The sequence below is a fragment of the Triturus cristatus genome, chromosome 1_1, assembly GCF_964204655.1.
Source record: "Triturus cristatus chromosome 1_1, aTriCri1.1, whole genome shotgun sequence".
Lineage (NCBI taxonomy): Eukaryota > Metazoa > Chordata > Amphibia > Caudata > Salamandridae > Triturus > Triturus cristatus.
The window spans coordinates 508,189,792-508,201,741 of record NC_140579.1 but is presented as its reverse complement, the minus strand read 5'-3'; positions in this window follow the sequence as shown (position 1 = coordinate 508,201,741).

Below are 11,950 nucleotides of genomic sequence, written 5' to 3'. Positions count from 1 at the left end.
TTGGGCTCTGATCATTTCCCCATATGGTATTGCGTTAATCGTCGCCGTTGGGCTGGGCACTTTCGGCGTGTAGGATACTATTGCAGGCCGTAGGTTTTTTGTGAATGTCGCTATGTATCTTATTGTTGGATATATACAATTTTAAGTCTAGAAAGTCTATTGATTCTCTTGAATAATTGATGGTCATTTTTACATTAAATCTGTTTTGGTTGAGATACTCATGATATTTGAGCAACTCATCAACCCCTCCATTCCATATTAGCAGAACATCATCTATGTATCTACAATAGAATATAATGCTATCGCTCCACTCTTGTGAGCCAGGTCCCCAGGCATGCTCCGCCTCATACAAACCCATAAAGAGATTTGCATAAGAAGAAGCAAACCTGGATCCCATGGCTGTACCCTGTTTCTGCAGAAACCATTCATCATTATGCAGGAACGAATTCATAGTGAGAATCATGCGAGTCATTTCCATTAGCATAAGAGTGTGTTCAAGATGACAAGCATTTCGTTTGTACAAAAAGTGTTTGAGGGCATCCAGTCCACAGTCTATTTTGATACACGTGTTTAATCTTTCCACGTCTACAGTAACAAATAGAAAATCATCACTATGCCACACAACGTCTTCTAACTTGCAGAGAACATCCCTGCTATTTTTCAGGTATGAGAGTAAATTTTTTACAAAGGGTTGTAGGAATCCATCTACATACTCAGAAAGATGTTCCGTGGGGCCCCCATTTCCTGATATGATTGGTCGTCCTGGAGGGAATCCCTCCCCCCCCTTTATGAATTTTAGGGAGGATGCAGATGTATGGATATCTTGAGTTATGAGCCTGCAGGTATTTATATTCTTTATCTGATAAAAAGCCTGATTCATGCCAGTCTCGTAAGCTGGAATTAATATTCCGTTCAATATATTTCATGGGGTTCTCATTTAATTTAATATAGCAGTCAGAATTATTTAGCTGCCTATCAATTTCCCCCAAATACTCAAGCCGGTTCATCACCACGATATTCCCCCCTTTCTCCGCCTCCCTTATGACTATATTAGGATCTTCCCTTAATGATGTCAACAGTTCTTTGTCCATTCTAGATATGTTGTATTTGTGTTTGCAATGTATACTGGTAGTATGCTTATCTTCAAGTTGATATAACTGCTGTGTTACCTTATTATAAAATTCATCTATGGAGGAATCTTGGCGGCATAAATTTCGACCTATCCCTTAAGCCACTATCAACCGAGGTGTCCTCAAAAATTTCCAACATACCTGCAGTGTCAGTGATGTCAACATTATCCTCAACATTGTCCAAAGTTGCAATTAAGTGTGTAACATTTAAATCGGCAATGGTTAACAGTGATGAATTACAGTTATTAGATGAAACATTGAGCGGAACTGGATGATGCTCAAAAAAATGTTTTAATCGCAATTCCCTGACAAATTAAAAAGATCAATATGGACATCTACGAAGTTACATGTATTGGTAACACAAAAACTCAATAATTTCTGCAATACATTTTTTTCTTTGTCAGACAGCATTCTTTCAGACACATTAACAATGCACAGTTCATTTGATACACGGTCATCATTAGCAATTGCATTTTTATTAGTATATTCTTCAATCAGTTCATTTACTGCCTCATCTGTGTCTTGCTTTGCAGCCTTGTTTGTATGCCTGTTTTTATACTTCTTCCCCCCCGCCTGATTCTGGATTTTTCTTTTTGTTCCCCAGTATGTACCGTTGGACCTCTCTTAAAAAAAGGGAGGAGGCAGATGTTTCCAAATTGCTTGGTCATTCACCAGCATCACTCTCCAAAGACTAGAGTGAGGTACTACTAGATGTTATACTCACTGCTTTTTCTACTTTCCCCTGGTTAGTTGCCAATTTCGGGGGTACGTCATCATATTTTTTAGAGAATATAAAGATACGCCATTTGCATAATCAGCCTCATTTCTTATTATTTTTTTCAATTTCTTTAAGATAAATTTGATAGGCTGCTAGCTCCTTTTTCAAGATTTCATAATTTTCTTTAAGATTCATCTCCAAAATTTATTTTTCTAATTTCAGGATTTCATCCTTAATTTTGCTAACTTTTCTCTCAGAATTAGTAATAAGTATCCCCATCATGCGATATGATGCATCGTGAAGGCCTTCTTCCCAATCATCTAGGAGATCTTGTTCCAGATCTTCGTTGTTGGGAAAAATTAAAATCCTTAGCCCTCGTGGGATCTTTTTATTTTCAATGTATTTTCGCAGGGTCGCCCCATCCCACCATTTGGCGAGTTCCCGCTTCTTCAATTCCTCAAATCTTCAGAATTTCTCTTTTAGGCCCTCATTTTTCAGGGCTGGTGTTTTAGGAACACCAATGCTGGTTCTTTTGGATTTAATAGATCCCCCAACTGCTCCTCCCGATTATCTTCAAAATCCATGATGCTTGTAAATGTAGTATCAAAAGATAGTGCCAATTAGCCCAATTTAACACATTTTAGATAAGAAGAACGGGGATTGAGGCAAAACAAAATTGCACCTATCTCTAGTGTATTTGTTATCCGAGAAAGTAAGGTGCTAAGGAACGGAGTTTCATAACCCCTAAAACTCCTAAGACACAAGATGCCTCAATTCATCACAAGCAATGTACAATGGTCCAGCACTCTTAATATAAGATAATATTCTTTAGGTATAACACATTTCCTCAAAGTAATGTCAATTCAGAAGTGTTGTTTCCATCAAGTTCTTTATTCATAACTTCTTTTTTTCAACACGATAAAAGACCGTAGCCAACGCGTTTCGTCCTCTCGGACGTCTTCACGGCTACAAATAACACATAAATTTACAAAAATTAATATACAATATATACATATCCTAAACAGTACAAAACAATGATAGTACAAAATCATCCCCATCACTTTGAAGCATTAAATTATCAACATTTCAAGCACTGTAGATTTCAAATGCTCGTACCAATTTTTCAATCCAACAGGATATATAGAATCATATTTCATAAATCATATGCATTCTTTATTTTAATAAGATCTAAAAGCTGTTTTCTTTGAGAATTTTTACGTAACTCAAAATTTAAAAGTTTCGTGGGTTTAATAAATGTGCAGTCAAGTGGTTCATTTAGCAAAATTAGAAAAGTTAGCATACTAAACTAAAGTTACCAATAGTTTAGAAAACTTACTTTCAGAGCTTCGATCATCCTACACGGTAGCGTAGCATCTGTCTCGACTGTAAAATTGCCATTGGTGGCACGGTTTAAACAGCCCGCCAAACACTGTCAAACCTCAGGACAGCTGTGTTTTGCCTAAAAAAGGCATTAATAGAGAACATTTTCTATAGTTTGAAGGAAAGATCACCGCCCACTCGTTGTATGACAGTGATTCAGGCTAATGGTAGAACCAATAGTTCCCTATTTCACAGCTAAGGAAACTAAATTTTCACCATTTATATATCCATAAAGTTCTCTTTGTATTGCTCACATGATATTTTATAAAAAATGATGAAGCTTAGTATTGGTATTTAGGGCTAATATTGATGTCCGCAAACGGCATATCCAAACGGCATATCCAACCTGCCTCAGCTCTCTTTTGAGTATTTTTATATGTTCTAAGGCGTGGAACCATATACCTGTTTCCGAAGGGTGATGCTCTTGTACATGTATAGCCATAGGATACTTATCATCCTTGTTTTTAATAGCCCGTACACTAATTTTGGCACAGCACTGCATAATGTAATGCTAATAAAACATTGCTCAGCTTTTGACATGCTCGCTTTTGAATCTTTAAATCTTTGAATCTTTAGGAAACATAAATATTTTTGTTTCCTTTCTTGCGAGGTTCATCTCAAAATGGCGATTACACGCAATAAACAATTTGGTATCTCAAATTGGTTCCAATTGGCGCCTGATTCTCCTCACGATCACCTGGACATTTGCATAGGACTTTACCATGCAGAAATGGATTATTATTTACACGGGCGCAATGCAATGTTGAATAAAAACATATAAAGCAAAGGTAGATAGTGTAATATGAAGGATAAGGATACATGGACTTTATATTTAATCCTTTTGCGGTCCACTCAAATATGGCGATCGCTTAGAGTATGAAAGTTAATCTCTCCTTTGTCCTGAGCATTGACAGTGTTTGGTGGGCAATTTAAACCGTGCCACCAATGGCAATTTTACAATCGAGACGGACGCTAGGCTACCGTGTAGGATGATCGAAGCTCTGAAAGTAAGTTTTCTAAACTATTGGTAACTTTAGTTGTTAAAATATGGGCCCATTATGCCGTTTATAATCTGTGTCCCTTCAATATTGTTACTTTTTCTCACTAACATTTAAGCAATTCTAACTAATGGATTTATATAGAGTATAAGCCCAATGTAATTAGGAGACTTCTCTTTCTATAAATTGGCTTAATTTAGCTGCTTTTAGTGAAATAGCGTTCCGTGTCTTCCTTATTATTGGCTGCCCATCTAAAGATGGTGACCGCTCATTATGTGAAACCTATCTTCTGTTTTGATGCTTAATACAGTGGTCCTAGGCTTTGACATCATTGTGTAGGCTATATCCTTTCTGCCCTAAATTGTAATTTGATAAAACTAAAGGAAGAATAGACTATTGTGGTGGAACTATTGAAGTCTCACAGAGCGCTTAAAAAGCTTTGCGAACATTGTGTGTTTTTTTACCTGGTTCAATGCGGGGTTGTGTTCTGATATAAAGTTTGTGTTTTTTACTGTTACTCTCTTTCTTATTTACTATTAGCAGCATTTTGATTTAAATCTTTAGATGTAAAAGTTCCCCCATTACCACCGGGGAATACAGGGATACTGTCTGAGATTGGAGCGTTTTTCCTTCTTGTCTGTTCGATTTTAATTCTGACAAGTTTTTTAAAAAATGCCGGTTGTCGGCATATTATGAATCGGGGCACTGACTTGTTCTTTAAGTGGTTTAAAAAGAGGCCGAAATGCTTTTGGAGGTTAAAAGTGAAAACCTTCTGATACCCAAACATGAAACTTATTCTAGCTTATAATCTGAAATAGTATGATAAACAAATGCTAAATGAAACTGTATATAGAGTTTGCAATATTTGCAAACGCTTGTCATAAAATGCTAAATATGGAAAATCCCTAAATAAGGGTTTTTATAGTGAAAGTAATGATGTAATTCAAATGACTATTTGACCGTGACACATTTAGAGATACAATTAGCCTATTGTTATATCTGTTCTAATAGCTTTTCGGAAAAGAAACACGGAGGATGGCTGAGATTGACTGACCATCTACCATGAGAACGAAACAATCCAATATATAATTAGGATTGCAACAGTGCACTTTAACTTAAGGTATGGACATATCTGTATGCTTCACATTAAAGAATGACAATTCTACCTCTGAATATATTACAAATATACTTTATTATTCATTTAATAAAAAAAATCCCTTTGTTAATTTTTTCAGATACAATCAGATTTTATTGAATCCAGAAAGGGATAAAGCACTCTTTGAATTACAGAACAGACCACAAGTAAATGTGCCTTTTGGTAAGAAATGCTAACTTTTCTAATTTTGCTAAATGAACCACTTGACTGCACATGTATTAAACCCACCGAAAGTTTTTAAATTTTTAAATTTTGAGTTGCTTAAAAATTCTCAAAGAAAACAGCTTTTAGATCATATAAAAATAAAGAATGCATATGATTTATGAAATCTGATTATATATATCCTGTTGGATTGAAAAATTGGTATGAGCATATGAAATGTACAGTGCTTGCAATGTTGATAATTTAATGCTTCAAAGTGATGGGGAATGATTTTGTACTATCATTGTTTTGTACTGTTTAGGATATGTATATATTGTATATTAATTTTTGTAAATATATGTTATTTGTTGCCCCGAAGAAGTCCGAGAGGACGAAACGCGTTGGCTACGGTCTTTTATCGTGTTGAAAAAAAGAAGTTATGAATAAAGAACTTGATGGAAACAACACTTCTGAATTGCCATTACTTTGAGGAAATGTGTTATACCTAAAGAATATTATCTAATATTAAGAGTGCTGAACCATTGTATATTTTCATATATTGTTCTCTCATTGCCTTGCTTATGCCTTATATGAGCAACGTTGAACTTTTTATAGCATGATAGTCACAATAATGTGTCAGAGATGCAAACGTGCTCCCCGGGCCCAGGCCGCATAGCCTTACCGATTGGTCACAGAGCTATGCCCTAACAGTCAAGACAGAGGACACGCATCCTTTGCAGGCTATGGAGAGTAAATGGGGGAGGAACAATAAGAGTCAGAAATTATTGTTTCCATTCCGATATAGTTAGTGGAATGCATCAGAGTATGGATTCTGATGCCTTCGTGGGGTTAGAAGAAGAGATTCTACTTATGTTTTTGCCAGCATTCCCTCACAGGTGAACCTATCCAGTCCCTCTGCTCGCCTGAGTCAAGGACAAGTGTTGGGGCATGTAGTTTATATCTATGGTAGTTGGGGAAGAAGGGAGCGTGCATGACTGGCGGCCATCTTGTAAAGGTGTACAATTAACTAATCTTCCATCTGGCTTTTCAAGTTGCAATGAAAGTGAAATCCTGGCATATTAGTCTCCCGTGTATGGACCAGTTCGGAGCAGGATAAGGCTCCTAAATTTCACACCAAGTGAGGTGTTTGGTGTGAAGCATATTCAGGTACAGAGTATTTACAAAATGGTGAAAGGAACAAATAGTGTCTTCGGTTAATTGGTGAGTAGGGCATTCAAAAGAAAAACTACGCAGGAGACCCATTAATTAAGTACCCAAGCTATAACGTTGTTAGCTCCATGTTGTATGGTTCATACTATATCGGTAAAACTTTGTGTTTGGACAACAAACATCAAAACTGTGCTAGAATAACTCCACCCACAAATCAGGATACGTTGCCCTTAGTCCTGGCACACACTCAGTGCACCATCCAAACCACTAACCTGCCAAGGTACCGAAGGGTATGTACAACATCAGAACATGACAACTGTGACTCCCCAAGGAAACAGTGGAAATAGATCAGTCCCTTCCGTTAGTAACACAGGCATGCCCAAAGGGAGACTCAAGAAATGCTTGGATTGGCATTTCAACCATTCATTGTAGCATTATGATTCTTGTGTAAATTATGTGCACTGTAATGAATAATCGAAGGAAACGGAACAGAGTAAACAGCATTACTAGAATTGTAAAGAAGATGATCAATTCAACAATCGTATTGCTACATTGAGTATACATTTATATGTATAATCATATCTATACCCCTATCTGGTGCTTCCTAACCTAGTGGACCTAAGGGGTGCCTATCTGCCAGAAAAACCTAGGGTGATCTAATTCCCCAGTTGCATGTGGGTATGTTTCATCTGGGAGCCCAGTTTTGTGCAGATCAGTCCATGATCCTTCTGAGGAAGGTAAATGAGGTTTAGCTGGGCTGGAATTCTGGCATGAGGCACCCTCGCACAGTGACAGCGAAATCTCTTCTGTCTAGACAAAGGATTGGTGTTGTGTATATAATAAACTTCACCCATGTTACCATACCGAAGCCCCAGTCAAGCCGTCATTGATTCTACCCTTGCAGGGCTGACGCCGAGCAGACAATGTTTTATAGATATAAAAATAGATTCCGGGTGGATCTAAGAAGAAGGGATGAACAACATAGTTAAGTGTTGTGTGTGTATGTCTTTTACTTTTGGCAGTCTCCGAATGTGATTTTAAGAAGTGTCCTTATCGTGTGCCAAGCGACTGTTGTTGCCCTGACGTAATCGCCAGAAAGAATCCAGGCGATGAAACATGTCGGCATTTAAGGAGGGTATGCATATTTAGCAACCTTTTTAAGTAGTGAAGTGGGTGCACTCCTAAGGCGGAATAAAGTTTGAACCTGTAGTGGGTGTACCTGTTTCACTTTTTAACCTTCACTATTAAGTCGCACTACTTGTTTTTCTTTTGGACACCTCTTCTTTATTATTATTTTGGAGCGTGATGGCTGCCGATGATGAGAAGAGTGGGCAATGCTGACGAGTACCAGCCAGCAAGCTCAATTGGGGTTGCGCACGTGAGGTGCCATCACGTCTCTTTCACACATTTTTTGCACATTTATGTGTTCTTTCACGGTCTACTCATTAGTTAATTGAATTGAGAAACCCTAGGTGTACTACATTTGAGTTTAGACACCTTCACGATCATTTGCGAGACTGCTGGGAGTAAAACCATTTATTGTTTTTCTGTTTTTTAAGAAAGTGAAGGTAGCTAACTAGTTGGCAACTACCCCAAAAGATCTTTTGACTCGGGGCAGTACCAAAGACCTACAAGGTTCGAACCAACCTGTATGGCATAAAATACCTTCTGACACCCAGGTCTTTGTTGTGATAGAGCCGAGCAGACAACAACAAACATCAACATTTTGCGCAGAGACCTTAAGCCTAGTACAGAATTTAAGGCCCTAATAATATATCTATGAAGATGTAAGCAAATCAATTTCAGAGAATATTATCCGATATGTGTACGCATGCATATGTGTGTCAATAGCGAACGTCTGATGTTAACGATGTCAACTTTAAACATGAACATGTAAAATGGTGGTGTTCCTCGCTCAAGGCCTATGTAACTATATAACAATCAAGGCTGCATAGCCTTGAATCCACCTCATGCCACCTGATGTGGTGGCAGCACACTTTGACCAGCTCTTCATGTTGTTTTTGATGTGAGCACAGGGCACATAGCCTTATCATTTCCTGACTGCTGCTGATGCTGTGTAAATTCAATTTTGGAGTGGCCTCTGTTTATTTGATTGCTACTATTTCACAGCATACCAGATTGTGTCCATATGAAACTGTTCCTTATGAAGGTGTTCTCTTTAGTACATGTGCAATGAAGCACCTTTATAACTGCACTTCTGTATGTCATGCCAGTATGCATTTTAATTGATTACAGTTACACATGTATACAAATTTGGCCGGATTTTAGATTTCCTATATGCCCTGCTTGTATCTCTTTTCTACTTGAAGTGCTGTTGATGTTGTACCTATATAGACATTTAACAAATATATTATTGAAGCTATGCCATTTCTTTCAATTTCCTGTCCTAGCAATCTTTCTATGCAACTATATCTATCTATGCAGCCCTCTCTATCTTTTCATATCTATCTGTCTATCTAACTTTGCAAACCTGTCTATCTAGTGTTACAGTCTTCACTATCTATCTGTAATATAGATTTACAAAAACATTACAAAAAAGCATTGGTAAAGGTAAGAGGCTGCCAATGCCAGAACAATTGGTCTTGCCAGTGTTGGTTTCTTTTGGTGTTAATGGCTCCACGAGAGTGCATGTGTTTTCCACTTGTCTCCCTCGTGTACATCTCCTCCTGCACTCTGTATTGCTCTGTGTTACCAGTGTGCTTCACCACACCCCCTCAACTTTGCACTTACTTTTGTGTCTTCCCCCTGTTTCTCAACCCTGTCTCTTTGACCCCCTTCCACTTGCTCTTTTGCCTGTTTGTTCCCCCAGCACTCTACTTTGCTTTTGCTCGCTCTCTCGGTTGCCTGCTTTCCCCCCACCCACCATGTTGCTTCCACCTACCTATGTCCCAGTGTTGCTCCCTTACCATCCACCCTCTATGTTGCTCCTATCCTCTTGTGTTGCTTCCCCATGCCTTAAAACAAAATAAACACTTTTGCACATTTTTGTCTTTTTAGTTACTGATTCAACTCAGATTGGGAACTACAAAAAAAACTGCTGCATTACTTTGTAGGCACACCTGTGCCTGATGTGCTGGCCCACAAAATAATGCAGCTGGCCGCACATAAAAGTTTTATGTTTTTAATTCTTTAGCCATGCCATCAGGGATGCTGTGCAACAAACCTAAAAGCTTTTGGCAAAGCCAATAGGTCCTAAATTGGTTTTGCCAGTGATTGTTTATAGGAGTATTATGGCGTAAATACATTATTCTTGGATCAGAACTCTCCATTATCCAAGTTTTGTTTTTAATGTATTTACTCAGCAAGCATTTAATATAAATTTTAAAAGGGGCTGCCATCCTATCCCCTTGCTTTTCATTGGTTCCTGTGCTTGCCACTTTGTTTTCCTCCCTTTCTGTAGGCTGGAGCATACTGTTTCCTACATTTACAAATGCTTATTACTGTGTTCTCGTGTGCTTCTCTGATCAGTTTTCCTTCACCGATGTACTGTTTCCTTCCATCTTTGTGGAACTATTTTTTTAAGGTTTTGATTGCACAGCACTTTTACTCTGCTTGCTTTTGTCTTTAAAATGTGTGCACATTGTATTTTTCTTTTCCTGCCCCTATCATATACACTTGATGTGTTTCACTTCAACACACAATCCTGGTTTAACTACAGCACACTATTCATGCATATGTTATTACATTTTGATGCTCTTTCACATACACAGGTGAATTTCAGTATACTCAGCCCGCTGTTTATGTCCCATGTAGGGCCGGACAGAGAACCAAAACCGGCCCTGACAAAGAGCTCGGCCGCCCCCCCCCCCCCCCCACCGGGGGGTTGGGGGTGCGGCAGAGCTCTTTACCAGGACTGGTTTTCGGCCGATTTTGTTACAGGGACGATTTTGCAGCTATGCTGCAAAAACGGCCCTGTAACAAAAACGGCCCAAAACCGTTCCCCACCCATGCGGCGCACCGGGGAATTGCCCGGTGCCCGATGCGGCCAGTCTGGCCCTGGTCACATGTGCTTCTCAAAAGCATACAGAGATGGCGAAAGCACTGAGCGCCAGCAGAGACACGTAGTAGGCAATTTCGGTAAGCTTTACTTGCACACTCATTTATCACTTTCACAACTCCTTTGTTCTGTGCTGTGTTAGATGTTTGACTCTCGGTCTGCACCCCTCTACTGTTGAGGGTCACCGCCCACCACTGACTGTCACAATTTTCTGTTTAGCAGTGCGTATTAATGTTTCATTGTTCTAAAACCGATTGCTGAAGTATGCATGTCTCCTCTGATTCGTTTAGGTGCACAAGTTATTTGATTGCATCTGCCGTATTTGTACCTGGTTTCTCCTTAGCCCTGACTCAATACAATATGTGAAGAATTTGCACTACGTCTATTCACTACAGATTATGTAGAAACATTGCATGATGAATAATTATTTAGATCAAAACTGTTAGAGCTGCCAAATACTCAAAGCAAACGATAACCCCGGCTGTCATACTTGATGCTGGCATGTCTGGGACATGACGACAACCGAAATTAGGATTGGACGCATAAAGACAGGAGCAAATATGCACGAGGTGCTGTGACATGCCCTCCAAGACTATGCATATTGAATCTGTATAAACTCAAAGTGAAACTCCAGCTCCCAAAACTCATCTAGAAGTGTGTGGACTATTGGGCTACCACTAAAATATGTCACTTTTTTTGTAACTAATACGCAGTTTTACATGAGACTCTGGAAATAAATTCAAAATTATGTACCATTGGGGGGGGGGGTAAGAGTGTTAAATAGGGCATGTTTTTCTTATTTTACTTGATTGTTCTCTTTATTTATGTACAGGAACTGACAATTGACTATGTACCGTAGTTTCTACTTTCTTTAAAATAAATAACCTGCATTTGGAGAAAAAACTGTTCGATCCATGTATCTTTTAGGACTACATAAACCTATGGACAGGGAAAGCCTCAGATGGGATGTTAGACATATTATATTTCGTCTTGCCACAACAGAATATCAGCCTCTCCAAGGATCAGGCTTTAAATTGTGGGCAGGTCAGAGAAAGGAGGCTTTAGTTACTGCTGAGTGCTGACGACAGTTTGGAACCAGGATGGTAGTGTTTTTTAAAAAGATTTTATCATAATGCTCCTCAAAGAGTCTGCAAATTTTGTGGCTGTTTTGTTAAAATATGTACTTTGTAATTGGTATGACTGCAAAGAAAAATTTATATATTCCTTTCAAACAAATAC